The 19,171-nt window shown below is 37.5% G+C and overlaps 1 protein-coding gene and 1 pseudogene across 10 annotated transcripts in view; one reads left to right on the top strand and one right to left on the bottom strand.

Moving 5' to 3' along the window:
* The window catches only part of DENND1B (DENN domain containing 1B), a 244,500-nt gene that overhangs the window by 10,742 nt on the left and 214,587 nt on the right, over positions 1 to 19,171 (bottom strand). The gene's annotated exons all lie outside the window — the stretch shown is intronic.
* LOC139042588 (iron-sulfur cluster assembly enzyme ISCU pseudogene) lies at positions 956 to 1,826 on the top strand (annotated as a pseudogene).

Here is a 19,171-nt window from a genome sequence, read left to right as displayed (position 1 = left end):
CCTCTCTGAAGGCCTCAGTTGCCACGCAGATGTGTCCCCCAGCACCAGCAAACCACCTTCCTTTCTTGCATGCTTCCCGAGGTCTTCTGCCTCAGGCCTACAGGTGTTGATGTGTCCACCAGAACTGCCCTCTCCTGGCCTTTTCTCTTTCTAGTTATCCTTCATGCCGTGGCTCAAGTGTTCCCCTTTTTGGACATACTTCCCCACTCATCAATCAATTTAGGTGCCACCTGGTGTGTTTCTAGAGTACTTGTGCACATACTCGTCAGGGGCCTTATCCCCTCTACTGTGGTCATTGTTCAATTCTCTCTTCCCTGCTGTTCGGTAGATTCTTGAGGGTAGGCACCTTGCTAATTTCTCTCTCCTACCCTCAGAACCAAGCACAGTATGTGGTACATATTAGTGTCAGGAAAACTGTAAAAGACTTTGAAAGGAGCAAAAGATTATGGAGTGTCCCATCCATGAAATTCGGATGTTGTTTAGAAGATTCTGGGGATTATCTGATTTGGCAGTGCTCTGCGTCCTTCGCTGTCTTAACTACCTTTCCAGGATACAACTGGACAATTCACGCAGCTAAGGCCTCACCTGAAGTGGTGTTATACAAGCCACTACTATGGAACAAAGTGGGGCTCTGTGCAGGGAGCCAATGCCTACAAAGCCCTCCCTGGAAAACCTGCCTGGGGCCTGCTTGACAATGCAGCCTTCCAGGTGCCTTTCCTCACAGCCAGGAACCTTAGCAAAGCCAGGGAACCTCAAAAGGAATTCACCCTAATTTATAGGTATTTCAGATAAAACATATGTTGGAAAGGTCTCTTGGGCTTAGCCTCCTAGCCTCAAGAGAGCAAATAACAGAGACTTTTATACACCCAATCTGAGATTTCTTTGAAAACTTCCAGAAAGAAGTACATTCTGTGGGCTTTGCTAGTCAATACTGCATGGCTCCAGACTTACAAAGCAAGTTCAGGGAGGCTTATATGGTTAATTAACATTCTGGTTGCTCCAATGTAAATAATCAGGCCAAACCTAATGAGAACAGCCTCTTTTTGTGATCAAGAATAATCTCTGAGGGAGGCACAAGCCCACAAGATGACGGCAGCTGGCCTGGGCCATCCAAGGGGGGCAGCATCAGCCCTGCTGCTTCGGAGCTGGGGCCTGCCCACTCGGGAGCTGTCAGCTCTGGCCCGGCTATCTCACAAGAAGGTTGCTGATCATTATGAAAATCCTAGAAATGTCTGGTCCCTTGACAAGACATCTAAAAGTGCTGGAACTGGACTGGGGGGGGCTTCAGGATACGGTGATGTAATACAATTACAGATTCAAGGGATAAAAAGGGGAAGACTGTGGACACCAGGTGTGAAACATTTGGCTGTGGTTCTGCAATTGCCTTCAGCTTGTTAACCACTGAATGGGTAAAAGGGAAGATGGTGGAGGAGGCCCGGACCATCAAAAACACAGATATCGCCAAGGACCTCTGCCTTCCTCCTGTGAAAATGCCCTGCTCCATGCTGGCTGAAGATGCAATCAAGGCGACCTTGGCTGATTACAAACTGAAACAAGAACCCACGGAAGGAGAGGTGAAGAAGAAATGGGCCTGTCGTGAAGCCTGCAGCAGGTCCCATCAGCTGTCTGCCCACCTACCGAGCAATCACCTACATGTTCAGAAGCTCCTCACACTACAATAAAAGAGCTATGAGATCCGCATGACATTCCCTGTTCGCATTGTGGCTCTAAGGCAAGCAAAAGACACAGTTTAACTGTTCTGAATCCTGTGGTTTCTTTCAGGCCGCTTTTATCACCTGAACACAGTTTGTGTATATTTTGAATTGTGTCTATGGCCTTAAAACCAAAACCAATAATGAAGTCTTAAGTTTTGATAGTCCATGAAGTGCACAAGTATCTAGTTTTACATGAAGCTATTTGCGGGAAGATTACCAACAGAGTGCCTTGGTATGATTATTTGACAGAACCAATTATTCCACATAAAACAGATCTGCATATACATACATCACAAATACAAGAATATAAGACAAAAAAAGAATAATCTTTGAGATTATTATGATCACCAGTGGGGAGACTGTCAGGAAAATTGTAAAAGGCTATGAAATGGGCAAAAATTACTGGTTTCCTTTCGAAGAAATGTTGGGTATTGTCTAGCATTCCTTTCCTGGATTATCAGGTACTACCGGGGTCTGCACCATTCACAAGCATGACTATTTATAACCCTAGAGAGAGAGAAGCTACCTTCTGGAGGACTGACAGGAATGCTTCTTGTCCTCAGAGACGCGAGTGAATTTTGTCCAGTGGAGATGCAGTTATCATGGAGTGGACACTGATGGTCTCGGTGTCTGTCAGCACAGACACTCAGTGCTCCTTACTGGCTAGGTGTCTGTTCTTTGGATTATCCTTTGTATCAGTTTTTCACATCTTACTGGCTCCCCCATTGGCTAATAAGCCAAATAAAACAAGAGAATTATAGTTTTACCCTTTAATGTAACATTATTCCTTAAAGTAGGCAGTTAATGTTTCCTGAATAAATGAACACCTCCATACATAGTAGATAGATTCTGCTGGGTCCTTAAATGAATTAAAAAACTGATGAGAAAATACATAAAGCAAAGAAGACAATACTACACTAACTGACTGACAACAGCATTTTCAGTGTCCACGAGGCAGAGAAGAGCATTATATTCATTCCTTCATTCAACAAAGATTAAAGAAATGCCTCCTCTGTGCCAGGCATTGTGCTGTATGTTAGAATACAATGATGACCAAGAAAAGAGCTCCTTGCCCTCATGGAGATTACATTCCAGTAAATGAAATATGAATTAAATGGAACAATCATAAAATAAGCATAAAATTATGACAGCAATAACTTGTACTAAACTATGATTGCTATGAGGAATTTGACCTAGTCAGGGTGGTCAAGAGAAGCCCTTCCTTGAAAGATGTTTGAGTTGAGCTCTGAAAGGTTCATAGGTATTAAGTAGATGATAAGAGGGAACAAAACATGCAAAGGTCCTGGGGTGGGACGATCAGGAAATCTAATGGAACGAAAGACAACCATTGGTGCACTGCGGTTAGAACCTGTGCGGGTGCACAGGGTTCTTCGAGGCTCCATTAATCTTGCAGTTACCCTTCTGATCACTAGGTGGCAGATACACACTAAGAAGGCAAAAGGCTGGACAAATTTAAATTGACAGAGGGTTATAAGGAAGTGCAGGAGATCAGAGACCTAGCTGGAAAGAGTGGGAGATGAGAACATGGTAGGCAGACGTAGGCAGGGGACAGACCCCGGACTTGCAGGCCCTAATAATTAAAAGTAACAGAAAGCCATTTGTTTTCTTTTTTCCTTCAACAAATATTTGAGAATATACTGAAAGCTGCCACTGTGCATTCTTTGAAAGAAGGTAGTAGCCACATCTCATTTTTCTTTTAATTCTTAGCATCTCTTCATTCCCCAAACATCCATTAAGCACCTACTGTATGCATGCTACTAGCTTCCACGCTGTAAGGCATATAAAAGAAAAGAAAAAGATGTTCTCTTCTCTCAAGGATTAAAAAAATACATATTGAAAATGCCAAAACACTGAAAATAATAAAGCAGTTATAAAGTTATTCTCCATTGTATGAATGTAATTGCACTTTTTGATCATAGAGGAAAACTTACATAAATGACCACTAAAACTGTCATGATTAATGTCAAATTGCAATATTCCTAATAAGTAGGTTCATTCAGCAGACTAAGAATATTAACAACCTAGAATTGGAATTACAAACTATAAATAATGGTAAATTCTGGGATCAAATAAGGGGATTTAGAAGTTTCTGAACTGTACAGACCTGGTGCGGTGATAACATTAGCAAAGGTCATTTCACTGGTGATACAGGCTGTGCAAATCAGCAAACAGTGATTAGCACTTGCAACTCTCTTGGGAACCAGTACTACATAAAAAAAAAAGAGTACATTTTTGGGACGCAAAATGACATAAGAAAACAAAATAAGCAGAATTTACATCACTGTGATATGAAGAATTAAAAATAAGATGGGGAACTGGATGTCACACGTCCTTGATCAGACTCCTACCAGGTTCTAAATACATATAATTGTAAAATAAAATTCAGCTCACATGGAGCTGTCAAATGTAAAGTACACAACTAGTATATGTGAAAATCCATATAATTTTGGAAGGAAGCACTTGTATGGCAAGGGATGCTTACTAAGAACATGAAAAAATACTAAATTAATGCAAAAGAAAAGATATTCGCATGGAATGAAATTTATTAGAGAAGATATCCTACTAGAGAAACTCAACCCACAGGTAGACCTTGAATGAAATAAAGAAATGGACTGGTAAAGACGGGAGGGAAAAGCACGTCCGATAAAGGAAAAATCATAAGCAACGCAGAAAGAGAGTGACAGAGGCAAAGGCCTAAGTCACAAAACCATACAACTTCATATTTTGAAGAGGCCTCCAGAAGGAAGTTTGGCCTAGCCACAACAAGCAAGACCACCATGTCCTTTCTTTCCACTGCAGTGGTCTCCAGAAAGCACATCAGGCAGTAGAATGATGAGAATCATCCCCTCACACACAAGGAGTCAGTTTATCTTGCAGTCACCATTTCTGTCACTAGATGGCAGGCAAATACTAATAAGGCAAAATGCTGGGTGAGTTTAAATTCATAGCCGGGTTAGGGGTGGAGGAAAAATAAGGGATATAGACAGATTAATGGGAAAATACAATTTTCTGGACTTCATAAAATTAAGATGCTTGTAATCATAAATTTCTTTGAAAGTAAGTACTCTGTGCTACTGGCCTCATTTTAGAGTTGAAGTAACTGAGGTCCAGAAGCGTTATCTAGTTTACCCAAAGTCTACAGCAAAGCCCGAGCTTATGCATCCTTCCTCGTATGATGAAGAATGCTCACATGGTATAATATGAGAAACAAATTGGGGCTGGCCCCGTGGCCGAGTGGTTAAGTTCGCGCTCTCCGCTGCAGGCGGCCCAGTGTTTCGTTGGTTCGAATCCTGGGCGTGGACATGGCACTGCTCATCAAACCACGCTGAGGCGGCATCCCACATGCCACAACTAGAAGGACCCACAACAAAAAAAGAATATACAACTATGTACCGGGGAGCTTTGGGGAGAAAACAGAAAAAAATAAAATCTTTAAAAAAAAAAAAAAAAAATATGAGAAACAAATTAAAGAAACTCTACTACGCAGAACTCTAATGGCAATACCTCAAAAATGCATGGGAGTTTACAATGTGAAGAGTGCTTTAAAAACACGTGAGTTGTCATTTTTATAGGCAGTGGCTGAAGCACAGTTAAGTGACTTACTCATGACTGATCTGCTTGAGTATGTCAGATCTTTCATATACTATACTTTAATTCATGAAGTATCGACTTTACCACAAATTTTGGTGGAATGTTCCCTATTACATATTAGGGAACCAAAAGTTTAATGAAGCAAAATATCTTGGACAAGATTAAACAATTAGTGACAGAACCTAAATGCCAACCCAGGTGTCCTGACTCCCTGGACAACACTCTTCTCATTATAATTACAGTAGGTAAGTCCTGAGAGACTCAGAAGAAATAAATGTCTGAGAATTAACCTGAGAAAGACTGTCTTAAAATGCCAAGTTTTAACCTCATTTTAAAGCAGGTGGTAGCTACAGGAGGCTCAAGAGTGCTAATGTTCCAGTAGGTGAAATGGCAGAGTGAAGAGACAAGAGATTAACACTTTTCCAAAGATACTGAAAACAGATATTCCTGTCAGGGCAAAAGAGTAAATTGGAAGGATTAACAAGATACGTGATTGGTGAGGTCTAATGAATTCAGCTGATGCAGGGCTATTATTATTAGGCTAAGGAAACCAGATTTCACAGAAGCATCAAAATCATATTTCTGAGCAGGTGAGTGCTGGGTGAGACGCGTGCGGGAGGGAAGACTTGGAAGTGGTCCTGACACATCCAAGAAGCCTTTACCAATCCTCCTAGTCTGCAGAGATCTCATCTTCATTGTCAGCTTTATTCTCTTCATTCTCTACCACTCAGTGTCACTTTACATATGCTCTCTTATAAAGGTAGCGTCTCATTTTAAGTACATTACTGTCTTACCAAGAGCTTGAGACCAAGAATCCTATCTTTTAATTCATCTTGCTTCTAATTCCACTTGCTTTTAAAATGCAAAAAGGAGCAAAAGAATGTCGACTCCCATCCTAACCATGAGAAAAAGCTGGATAATCTAAAAAAATTTCTTGAGCCCACCAGAGAGCTGAGTTTTAAGGCAACCAAGTAAACTCAATTCCATCGTTACAAGTGCCTGCATGGAGTGATAAGACGATCGATCTCATCCTTGGCCAAGCACAAGGAGACAGGCAGCTGGGATGCAAGGAGGGAAGAAGAAATCTGCTCAGATCGAATAGTCTTGAAGATCAAGTATGGGATAACCTGTCGGTTTGGAAGAGCTGGGAATCTCAGAGACAAGGGGAGTTCGCGCTCGCAAGCTCTTTTCCACAGAAAACATCCTATAATTTTATTTGCTAAATCAGGAAACCCTATCACCCAGTGCCACAGAGAAAGACTGGGGGCAAGGCAGGAGACTGAAAAGAGCTCCCCATGATAGTGCAGGCCTGCAGTGGGGAACAGGCTGCTGCAGGGCAACAGGCATGAGCCCCACCTACTTTCTAAGAACATTCAGACACATAGACCAATGGAATAGAATCAAAAGCCCAGAAATAAACCCAAGCATATAAGGTCAACCAACATTTGACAAGGGAGCCAAGAATACTCAACGGTGAAAGGTAGTCTCTTCAACAGATGGCGCTGGGAAAACTGGGTGATCATATGCAAAAGGGTGAAACTACCTGAATTTCACCTTACATCACTACAAAAATTAACTCAAAATGGGTTAAGTAAGACCTGAAACTATAAAATCCCTAGAAGAAAACATAGGAAAAAAACTTCTTGCCATTATTGGTAATGGTTTTTTGGATATGACACCAAAAGCATAAGCAACAAAAGCAAAAATCAACAAGCGGGACTACCTCAAACTAAAAATCTTCTGTACAGCAAGAGAAATGATCAAGAAAACGAAAACGATAAACAAAATGAAAATCAACAAAATCAAAATTTCTCCCATTCTTGTGAAATGGGAGAAAATATTTGCAAGTCATATATCTAATAAGGGGTTAATACACAAAATATGTAAGGAACTCATATAATAGCAAAAAAAACACAACCCAAAAACCAAATAAACCGATTAAAAGATGGCCAGATGACTTGAACAGTCATTTTTCCAAAGAAAACATACAAACAGCTCTCAACTACAGTTGGCCCTCCATATCCGTGGGTTCTGCATCCACAGATTCAATCGATCGTGGACTGAAAGGCCTACGATGCCTGCGTCTTTACTGAAGATGTCCAGACGTTTTTTTCTTGTCATTATTCCTTGAACAATACAGTATACATGTATACCTCATTTTATTGCACTTCACTTTATGACCCGTCACAGATAATTGCATTTTTTACAAGACCTTCCGCCAGCAAAAAGATTATGACTCGCTGAAGGCTCAGATGATGGTTAACATTTTTTAGCAATAAAGCATTTTTCAATTAAGGTATATACATTGTTTTTTAGACATAATGCTATTGCATACTTAGTAGATTACAGTGTAGACATAACTTTTATATGCACTAGGAAACCAAAAAACCCGTGTAACTTGCTTCATTGCAATATTTGCTTTATTGCAGTGGCCTGGAACTGAGCCTGCAGTTTCTCCTAGGTATGTCTGTAACAATTATTGACATAGCATTTACACTGTATTAGATACTAGAAGTAATCTAGAGATGATTTATTTACAGTATATTTGAGGATATGCATAGGTTATATGCAATACTACACCATCTTATATAAGGGACTTGAGCATCCCTGGACTTTGCTATATGCAGGGGTCCTGGAACTAATCCTCTAAAAATACCAAGGGACAACTGTACATGAAAAGGAGCTCAACATCACTAATCATCAGGGAAATGCCAATCGATACAAGATATCACCTCACACCTGTTAGAACAGCTATCATGAAAAAGACAAGAGATAACAAATACTGGCAAGGATGTGGAAAAAAGGAACCCTTGTGCACTGTTGGTGGGAATGCAAATTGGTGCAGACACTAAAGAAAATAGTATGGAAGTTCCTCAAAAATTAAATTAGCAATGCCAATTTAATTGCTGAAATTAAATTTCAGCAATCCCACTTCTGGGTATTTATCAGAAGGAAATGAAATCACTGTCTCGAAGAGATATTCACACCGTGCATTCACTGCAGCATTATTCACAATAGCCAAAATAAGGAAACAACCTAAACGTCCATCAATGGTTAAGTGGATAACCAAAAGTGTAGTATATCTATATGTATACACACACACACACACACACACACACACACACACACACAATGGAATACTATTCAGCCATAAAAAAGAAAGAAAATTCTGCCATTTGCAGCAACACGGAAAATCTTGAGGGTATTAAGTTAAGTGAAATAAGTCAGACAAAGACAAATACTGTATGATCTCACTTATATGTGGAATCTAAAAAAGCAAAACTCATAGAAACAGAAAGTAGACTGGTGGTTGCCAGGGGCTGGAGGATGGGGGAAATGAAAAGATATTGGTCAAAGGGTACAAACTTCTAAGTATAAGATGAATAAGCTCTGGGGACCTAATGTATAGCATGGTAACTGTAGTTAACAATACTGTATTGTATACTTGAAAGTTGCTAAGAGAGTAAACCCTAAATGTTTTCACTGTAACAGCAACAAATAAATGGTAATTATGTGAGGTGAAGGATGTGTTCACTAAACTTACTGTGGTACACATTTCGCAATATATATGTGTGTCAAATTAAAAAACAAAAGAAATTATCCAAACTGAAACACAAAGAGAAAAAGGAGCCAACAACAACAACAACAAAACCACCCAAGAAAAAACAGAACGGAGCATCCAAGAGCTGAGGGATATCAGCAACTGGTCTGACTCCTTCTGCTCCCAGAACATGCAGGCATTCATTAAATTTTTGTGGAGGTTGTTGTTGCAGTTGATAGGGTAGAAACACCACCACCTAATATTTATTAAACTTCCAGTGAGTGTTGGAAGAACAAATTCTATCACTACACTAACTCTAATCTCCACAATAACTCTATGGGGTGGACATAATTATCATCTTTTTATAGATCTGAAGGCTGAGAGGTTCAGAGAGGTTGGTATGTTGCTCCAGTTCAAATACTATGCAAGCGGCCTAGCTGGTACTCTGGTCCCAGGTCTGCTATACTCCTAAGCCTAAGATCTCTACACTCCCACATGGGGTCTTCCTACTCAGTGAGGACGGTGATGCTAAGAAGAGAAAAAGAGGAATAAATACAAAGGTCAATGATCACCTTGAAGATGATGGGCCTTAGTAAGGTAAGAGGAGGTAAGTGATCTTGAAAGCAAGCCTGGCACATAGTAGGGTTCAGAGGAGGTACATGACAGTGAAAGCAATAAACCAGCACACAGTAGATAATCAGGTAGTTTTGGTGAACTGAATTAGACAGACTTTCCATTATGGTGTTATTCATTCAGTCCACATTGCACCACGAATTACATTAACAGAAGCTTATTTTAATTAAGTCGGGGACTATTCTAGAATTAGACTAAAAATGTCTCCATATTACATTTGAGAGACAGAATATTTGAAATCAGAACTGATCCCTTTATGGAGTCCTTTTACTGATGTCAGAAAGTTTCCTTTAGGTAGTTTTGACTTCCTTTAGGAAGTTTAGTTTGGCAAAATACTGTATCAAAATCATCCTAGATACACAGTACTTTAGAGTTCATTTCTCCAATGTTGATCAGAGACTATATAAAAACCTATCCAATGGCCATTGTAAAGACTCCCTGTCACTAAAGAGTGTTAATGGGTGGAAAGAAGGCCATGTATTCACAGGAGGTCTCATTATTCACCTGTGTTTATATGCAATATGGCTGTGAATTCAGTTAATAGTTTTAAGCCAACTTTGAAGGACTATTCATATCCCAAGTAATTATGTTAACTATAAATATTTAAAATACATTGTTTCATTATTTTTTCTCTTTGGTATTTGAAAATGCAAATTTTAACAAAGCTCTTGCAGTAAGTTCTCAGTACTGAAAGATTATTGATTAGCATAAATACAAGAAGTTACATAAGACTATTAAATTTTATTCTCAAAGCAAAATAAAGTCTTTGATAAATGGCAAACTACTTGCAATTTCACTTTTGCTGACAGTATTTCAATATTGTAACATTTAAAAAGGTTTCTTAACACACAAAGAGTCCACTGAATTTTCAATAGTCCACTGTATTTTCAAAAACACAGAATTTGGTTCCTTTCACTAATTGAGGTGAAGATGATTCTTCAAGCTGGGATGAACAATTAAAACGTCAGCATTGATTAACAAAGCCATATTATTCCCAGTCACCTTAATAAACTATGCTTGCAAAATGTATATAACTAAGGATTAAAGTATCTGATTTGTAAACTAATTAGCTGGATTTTATTTTTCAGATTACCATATCAATATATAATAAACATAAATGTGTGTGTATATGTGTGAAGAGAGTCTTAAAATGGTTTTTTATAGAAGTAGCAAGAATCGTAACAGAAATCACAGTTATATTTTGGTTTCAAAAGTGTTATTTTACTAATGTCAAAGACATTGATAAAGGCAAAGAAGGAAGAGACGTCTACGAAATGACCAGTATTACACTCAAATGTTAGAAAAACCATAAAAAGCTTCCAAAGAAGGCTGCACACTTAGTAGTCCTATTTTGTAACTGGTATAGGGGCACAGGCTAACTTGTTAAAATATTCATGTATTATTCTAATATTTTATATTGTTCTATGTCAGGAAATATAACAAAGTGTAGTAGATATAAATCCAATTCAATTATAGTAAGATTCTATTATACTCTTGTAGTTATATATCTATTGATGTTCCTGGCAATTTCTCTCTCTTGAGGTGCACTAATAGGCAGCAGCAAAAACCCCTACAAAGAAAAGACTGGCTCTTCCTTTCATCAACACTAACACTGATCTCTGACCAACCTTAAAAGCAGTTCAATACACAAAACAGGAAGAAAACCATCATTTCTGCATCCCAGAATGCCTGGCAGAAAATAACAATTTGTCTACAAAAACTGCGTACTTTTGGAATACAGAGCTGTTGTTAATTTCACCAAAAGCCCTTAAAGTAATTAAAGAGGTAATGGGGAAAAACTCACAAGGTTAAACAGAATAGAAAATAGTAAGGAAAAATAATAGTGACGCGATACTGATGTAAAGTCTGGAATGAAATATTCATTATATTTACTAAATGGAAAAACTGAGTATCTTTGTTTTTGTTTCAAGACTTTGTAATAAATGACAGCCTTCTGTGGCAATAAATTTGAAGAGTAAAATTATAACATTAAAGAAATACATTTCAACCTAAAAATATCTTATAATATATACTGAACACGTTCATATAAGCGAGACTATCTTCCATTAAGTCTTTCTAATATGCTAGGCATTGTTCAGTACAGCTAAACATTTTAAAAATGAAGACCCGGCCAGTTATTGAAAGAAGGAGTTGGTTTTGAATTATTCCTCTGAAAGAATAATGTTCTTGAACAATTTTATGACAATATAAATGTCTCAATGTGTATTCTATTGTGTTTCTAAAAGAGATTACTCCGAAAGGCAAATTTTATAATTATAAATTTTATCTTGTGTAACTATCTTCTTTCAAGGAAAGAAAACATTACATAATGCCCACTAGAGGGCACCCTTGTAATCTCTAACAATTCTCGGGGAGGAGAGTGGTGGGGCACAGATTTAACTACAATGAAATTTGACATGTTGGAGATCATTACTATTTCAACAGAAAAACAACAGAGAAAAAAGGACTTTGTTTAAAATTAACAATATGGTACTCATATTTTTCAAATTGGACTTAGATCAATTTTATAAATTAGTGACATTAGTACAGACTAAATGTATGCTATGTGAAAGAGTGGCTTTGGGACAGAGATTCATAAAATGCATTTTCACTTAGGCAGTATTTTTTGTGGGCATCCTTTAATAGAAAGACATTCACTTATTTAAAAAAATCTGTATCATTTGAAACTTTCTAATAGATTTCCTTATCACTCTAATTCAACATTTTAGCTTGATCATAATAATAGTATTCTCAATACTGAGCCAAATTAAAAGTCCTAAAAAGAAAAAATGAAGGGTTTTTTGCTTATCATGATCTGGTTAAACTTATTTTCATTATTCGGTAAAATTTATATTAAGTATTCTTTCCAATTATCTGGGCCTCCTCCTCCACACACACACTTCTGGCCCCTCTCTCGGGTCACAATTATCTTTCCCATTGTGATTTACGATCACGTTTTTTCTTGTCAGAATAAGCAAGTGGCTACTTCCCTCTGCAAACCAACAACTGTGCCATTTCTTTCTTGACCAACAAAGCAAAGCTAATCCGTAGACTGTATTTTTCCAAAGATCCCAACAAGTGCACATTTTCAGAAAACTACTATGTTACCTGAGCAAGAAGCAGTATCTTTAATTACACTCATTTTATTCCCAGAGTCCATCAAATTCCAATGAAGAAAAGTGTGTCATAAACAGAGTACTATAAACTGATCCTACTATGTGTGACAATCCCATTATTGATTATGCTGAGGAACTAAGTAATTTAGAGAAAATAAGTTTTTATCTTTTCTTAGAAGTTTCACAGCAACTTAATTTCATTTGTAGCATTTAAAATATGAGATTTAGGGGCCGGCCCAGTGGCTGAGTGGTTAAGTTCGCGCACTCCGCTGCAGCGGCCCAGGGCTTTGCTGGTTTGGATCCTGGGTACGGACACGGCATGGCTCATCAGGCCACGCTGAGGCAGCATCCCACGTGCCACAACTAGAAGGACCCACAACTAAAATATACAACTATGTACCAGGGAGATTTGGGGAGAAAAATCAGGAAAAAAAAAAGAAGATTGGTAACAGTTGTTAGCTCAGGTGCCAACCTTCAAGGAAAAAAAAGAGATTTATTACCTGTAAAATGTAAACCACCTGATTTTTCATATTTTCTAAAACATATTTACATACTGGGATTTCTAAGTCCCCATTTAACCAAATGTGGCTTTGAAACACCCTACTTTCAAGTCTTTACATGCCAAAAAGGCACATATAACTTCTAAGTACATTCTTTGAAGATGGAATTACATTACTCATCAATTTTAAAATGAGCTCACTGCTGTTGTGCTATATTCCACAAATCTATTAGGATGATTTATAAACCAATAAATATATAAAGACTCAAAAAGATAGCAAATTTTAATTTGAAGTGTGCATGTCAACTTGTATAATGGGTAAAAAATGGAAAATCACATAGATCATATGTTATGGTATAAATATCTTCCTTATTTATGCATCATATCTCAAATTATTAGTCTGTATGTGAATATACTTTAAAAATAGAATAAATGACCACTAGTTTAACAGCACTTGCTCTTAGCAGAAATTATGACTATTAAACATGTTTCTATTTGTCAACACTGTATTTGGGTTAAAGTCTTGACTACATTCCAAGTGTGGGTATTTATCAACAGGCACACTGCTTTACATCATATTACAAATGGAAAACAACGTTCCATTCATATTTTTTCATGCAGCTTTTACATAATTAATTGGACAGGTTGAAAATAAATGAGTGGATTGCTATTTGTCCCAGACATGAAATAGTTAAGAGTGCTATGTGTGCCAGGGTTTTAATAGGACTTAACAACAAAAAGCTTCCATCCTCCACTTTCACTAGATTGTGTTGCGTGGTTTTGCTTGCTTAGGGCCATCCATCTGTTAATGTTGACTTGTAATACAGCTAAGCTCCTGTTTGCGGTTCACTAGTTTAGGGGTGTGTGTGTGTATGTGATGCAGATACAGAGACACACATTACAACTACTAGAATGAGTTAAGAATAGCTAATATTATTTTAAAAAGAGCAGTATCTTAGACCCATATAAATTTTGCACATTATTTAAAGGAATTTCTCATTGTTAGAGAATTCCAATAAATTCTTACAAGTAACTATTTTAAAACATAATTTTAGATGACAGATTTAGTCTAAACATTGTTCACGAAGTCTACGTATTTTGTTCTAAAATAAAACGGATGAAAGAAGGTAAGCATGTAGTCACGATTAAAACTGTTCTGCACCATGACCAGTGGCAGTATTCTCACTGGACCCAACTGGCCCTGTTTTCAATAAAACCAGAGGAGGATCCTTTCCCTGGAGTCCTGTTAGGCTGGGGCTGCTGTAGGAACTGTCATCTTCACACAAAAGGGAAAAGGGCTGGGTTTTACAAATGTGAAGCCTAATTGGGAGATCTTCATGGCTGTACCCTTGACATTTATTTAAGCCTCATCAACAAAACAGGAAATAACCATACTAATTAGCAGACCAACACACAAATTACTATTTGTTGGGGGATAGATGTAGATCCACAATCTATCCCAAAGATAGGTAAGTAATGGGACACAGGCTTAAAACAACATACATTGTGATTTTTGTTCTTTTCTACAGAACCCAGATTATGAAACCTTATTTTTTCACTTTAAAATACATTCCTGGAATTTAAATTACCATAATCTCCTTTTGATCTTATGAAAATACAGCATTTCATTTACACAAGTCTAGCTGGAAACTGGAAATGTAAAATACTTTACATAAATGAGATCGACTTCTCAAATGGATAAGCAGATGAGCTAAGGGTGAGATGGGTCAAGTCCATACTCTGTATTTAGATAATTGTACTGACAATAAAATGACATATGCGAGGACTTATAAACCAGGAGATTTCTCAATACAATAAGTTGTATATTTCTTTTCAAATCATAAACTGGGATCTAAAGTCATCCCCACTTAGAATGAAGACTGACAATTTTAGGGTCCCTGCCTTAGTGACTAGCAGATTGTTAGACCCTGGGAAGTAACTACCAAGAGAGAAAAAAAGTCAGATGGTGCCACTGTTATAGAAGACCTGAAGTTCAAGATATGTGTATATGTATAAATGGACAGCTGCCAATTTCTGAGCGCCTGTCATGTGGCCAATACTGTAATTATCTATAATGTCTACAGCATCCTAGGAAAATGACACATATCGTTATTACCATTTTACAAATGTAGAAAGTAAGGCTTAGGGATATTGTGTTTTGCTCAATGCTAAATGCTAGTACCTTTTTCAAAATCAAATCTTTCTGGATCTAAACTCCATACCCTTGTCTCTAACTGCCTTTCCTCCATGAGCACTCACCCAACGCAAAGGCACAATAGTAATGATTAGGTACTTAAGCTCCAGAATCAGTTTGCTTTTCAATCCCTACTCTGCTATTTATTACCTGTAGAACTTTGGGCATATATATTAATCCCTCTGCTCCCGTTTCTAAATCTGAAAAATAGGGATAATAATTCCCATTCTGCTTGGATTGTTGGGAATTCTAAATTAATCATGTACTATATACAAGCTTACAGAGACAGCCTCACTGTTAACCAAGGAACTGTCTCTCTTCCTCATGTTTTCCAAAGCTGCTCTACAGTACTTTGTCATTATTTCAACTCTATACAAACTGAGGGTTGGAAAACAGTAGTAAGAACATCAAAATATCAGGATCACCAAATCCCACAGGTCCCTACAGAATCTTGCTTTTAGGCAACTGAATTTACCACGTGGCAAGTCTTTTAAGAGCATCTGGTTATCCGAATAATCAAATCTGAAATGGGGCCCAGAGCATTCTTCCTTACCAAGAGGCCAGTGCCAACACAAGAAAGTGACCCCACTCTTCTGGCTCAGTGAGCCTACAGAAAAGAGTGTACTCTATGTCTGTGTCCGCCTCTGGCCTTTTTCAGTTTTTTAAAGCAGTTCAACTCTCACGTGAAAGCCAAGGCAACAGCCAAGAAACTGAGCCATCTCTGAGAGAGGTATGAATGACCTGAGTGTTTGACATAATAGAAACTGCCCAGAAGAGACAAAATATAGAAAACCAAACTCCTGTCTCCTGAAACATGAACATTGCCTCTCCTAGGAACTTGCGCCAGACCATGAGCTCTTCGGACTGAATTCGTCTGTGGATGCACAGTATCCAGCCCCATTTCCTGGGATGGTGGTGCATTCCCTGAACAACTTTTCTTTTTAATTTTTGTGATTTATGAATCGTGGTAGCTGTGTTTTTCTCTTCCTTTTGCCTACTAAGCAAAGGCATGGGCCTTAGCTTCTTACTATGCTTTCTCTCTGCCTTGAATCTTATCTAAATTCAATGAATTTTAATCCTTTATGATTCTTCGTAAGATAGGTATTTTTGGAAATAGGTAGAATACAAATGAATAAATAAACATTAGTGTCTCTGACATATTTATTGATATCTACTCCTAGAAATGTTTACATATCTAATTGAAAATCTTCATGTGCTCAGATCCTAATGCTGTTACACGTGGAGAGCTGGGAGTAAGAGAACTTATGATCTGGAACCATCATGAAACAGTATGTTCGTGGCTCTAGCATCAGCTTTGCATCAGCTTTCTGTTTCTTCTGCATTATACTGGATCCTATTTCAGTTAAAGCACTGAGATTGGATTATCTCCAAAAGATGTACCAAGGAAGCTTCTGCAATATCAGACCACAAAGAAAAGGCAGTAGACTATGCCTCATCCTTCTGGGTTTCCCTGCCCAAAATGCAAATAGTAATATTATCTTCTAAGCTTACTTTTGCTGTAGTCTTTTTAAGTAGCTCAATTCTCATGTTAGAACGGAGGCAACAGCAACCCACTAGGATAGGCTGACCTTAAACTTGCCAAGCTTCAGACTTGTGGCACAAAGATCCAGCCTCTAAGTACTTAAAAAATATATATATATATATTTTTGGCAAACAGTGCTATAAGGCAATTAGAAATAGTAGAAATCTTTTGAAAAGTTGTCACAGTCCTTAAAACCTCTTCTCTTGAGACTGGCTTTTCCCTGTTCACCCTTACTGCCCTCCAGTATCCTTGGTAACATGGTACTCTCCCTGCTTCTCTGGCTGGAGTTGAGTGAACCAAGGATTAATGCATGATCCAAGTGGGCTGATTACATTCTTCCACAAGAAACTGGATTTGGGGGTTGTGGTTCATTCCTAGCAGCTGTTTGCACTGAGGGCCTGCAAGCTCAGTGTCAGGAGCACAGAGAAGCTAAGAAAGCCACTCTACAGAATGCACAGTGAACAAACAAGCAGAGAGAACAGGCCAGGTGAGAGAGAGAGAGAGAGAGAAGAGGAGGGCAGAGGGGTGGCGTTCTTCCCTGACTGCTTTTTCCGTTTTCTAGTTCTAATCCTACCAGAGGCCACCCACAATCACGCACTTGGATGTCCTAAGGAACGCCCATATCCTAATAATAAAGGCCCTGGTGTTGTCTTATTTCATTTGTGTGTGTTTGCTAACACTATGAAATTAAAGAAATAATTCAAATCAGGGATTAGATAACAATCTCAATTTGAATGTACCATGGTCTGCTTTTATAAATAAGCTGCTGACCACAAGTTGACTATCACATCAGAGCACTGTAAATGTCAGCTCAAAGAAGTAAACAGACATTCTTGTACTATTGTATTCTTGTACTATTGTACATTCTTGTACTATTGCAAGAAAACAGGCATTCTTGTAGCTTCAGGAAAAAAAATTAAGGGTGGAAAGTAGCAAGGAAAAAGATTGCCAAAGGGCCAAAAATTTACCTCTTTGTAAAACTAAACAATCAAATTTCAATTATAGAAAAAATACAAACAAAGCAAAACATTAAATTATAATATTATTGGGTCAAATGATTGGAAATATGAACGCCTAAAAAATTTAGCTGTTAAAATACATATAAACAGATGTATATACCTGTTTATATAATGAGATACATGTATACAAAGACACATATATACTGGGACTGAAACTCAGATATTTATCACTTGAAAAGTAAAGACTGTTATCCAGACACTAAAAGCATGTGTGTAATAAATCTACGTACAGTGGTTTAACAAATTCCCACATACCAGGTAGGAAAAATGTATTATAATTCTTAAAAGAATAAGCCCTATTTATTTTAATTCTTGTTAGAGATCATTTGTCATGTCCACCTGAAAACCATAAAATGCTAATTAATGAATGCAAATTAACTGAATTAATACTATTATAATAAATGACAGCCATGAGGATTCAGGATAAGTATGCAATGAATGTAACCTACTATTCTACTGCAAGGTTTTCTGTAACCTAATGCAATTTTCTTTATCAGAAATGTGTCTCTAGGAATTAACAGAAAACAAACAAAAACAGAAATAAGCAATATATTTTAGAATTATATTATCATAGAAATACCACACCATGTTAAAGGAAAGGAAGATTTAAAAATATAAATACGAGGAGCTGAAAATAATCTTGTTAACTAAAACTGACATTTAGAACAGGTGTATCTCCAATTTAAGCATTTTCTTTTTCACCTTAAAGCAGCCTATAGGTAACAAAGATTCCACATTTTTTCACATAAAAATCTATTAAACATGGTAAATATAAGCTAAATGTTCCAATATTAAGTCAGGAAACATTTTGTGAAAGTTTTTAAGATGTTAAAGCTTGAGAACAGAAAGATAGGAATTGGACAGGCTAGTGATGGGAGAAAAACCAAGAAATCAACTGCAAATCCATCATTCATTTAGAAGTTAGTAACTGTTTTCCAGTTAACTTTAGTAGCTAGAAAAGGTTTCTACACTTGAGAAATTATTATTTTCTTGAAAAGCTTATTTTAGATCATATGTTCAAGCATTCACACCAATATGCTGCAATTAAACAATACTAACATATGAAAATACAAGCTTAACAAATAGATAAATCACAGAGAAGACATTTAGTGTGTTATAAAAACAGTCCCATGAAGGTAGAGATGTTTTCATGCTTTTCCTAAAATAACTGGAATAGCACCTGGTGCACTACTTAGGTCCTGAGTGACTGAATGAATCACTTTACAAAGGCTAAGGTTTTAGTACGGCCTCACTGATCCTCTCCCCAATCCTAAGGACACTTGGAAGTCCTGTAGAGCC

This window comes from Equus asinus, chromosome 30 (genome assembly GCF_041296235.1).
Source record: "Equus asinus isolate D_3611 breed Donkey chromosome 30, EquAss-T2T_v2, whole genome shotgun sequence".
NCBI classification, from domain to species: Eukaryota; Metazoa; Chordata; class Mammalia; order Perissodactyla; family Equidae; genus Equus; species Equus asinus.
The sequence above is the reverse complement of the archived record's forward strand: the minus strand, read 5'-3'. Positions and strand labels throughout refer to the sequence as shown.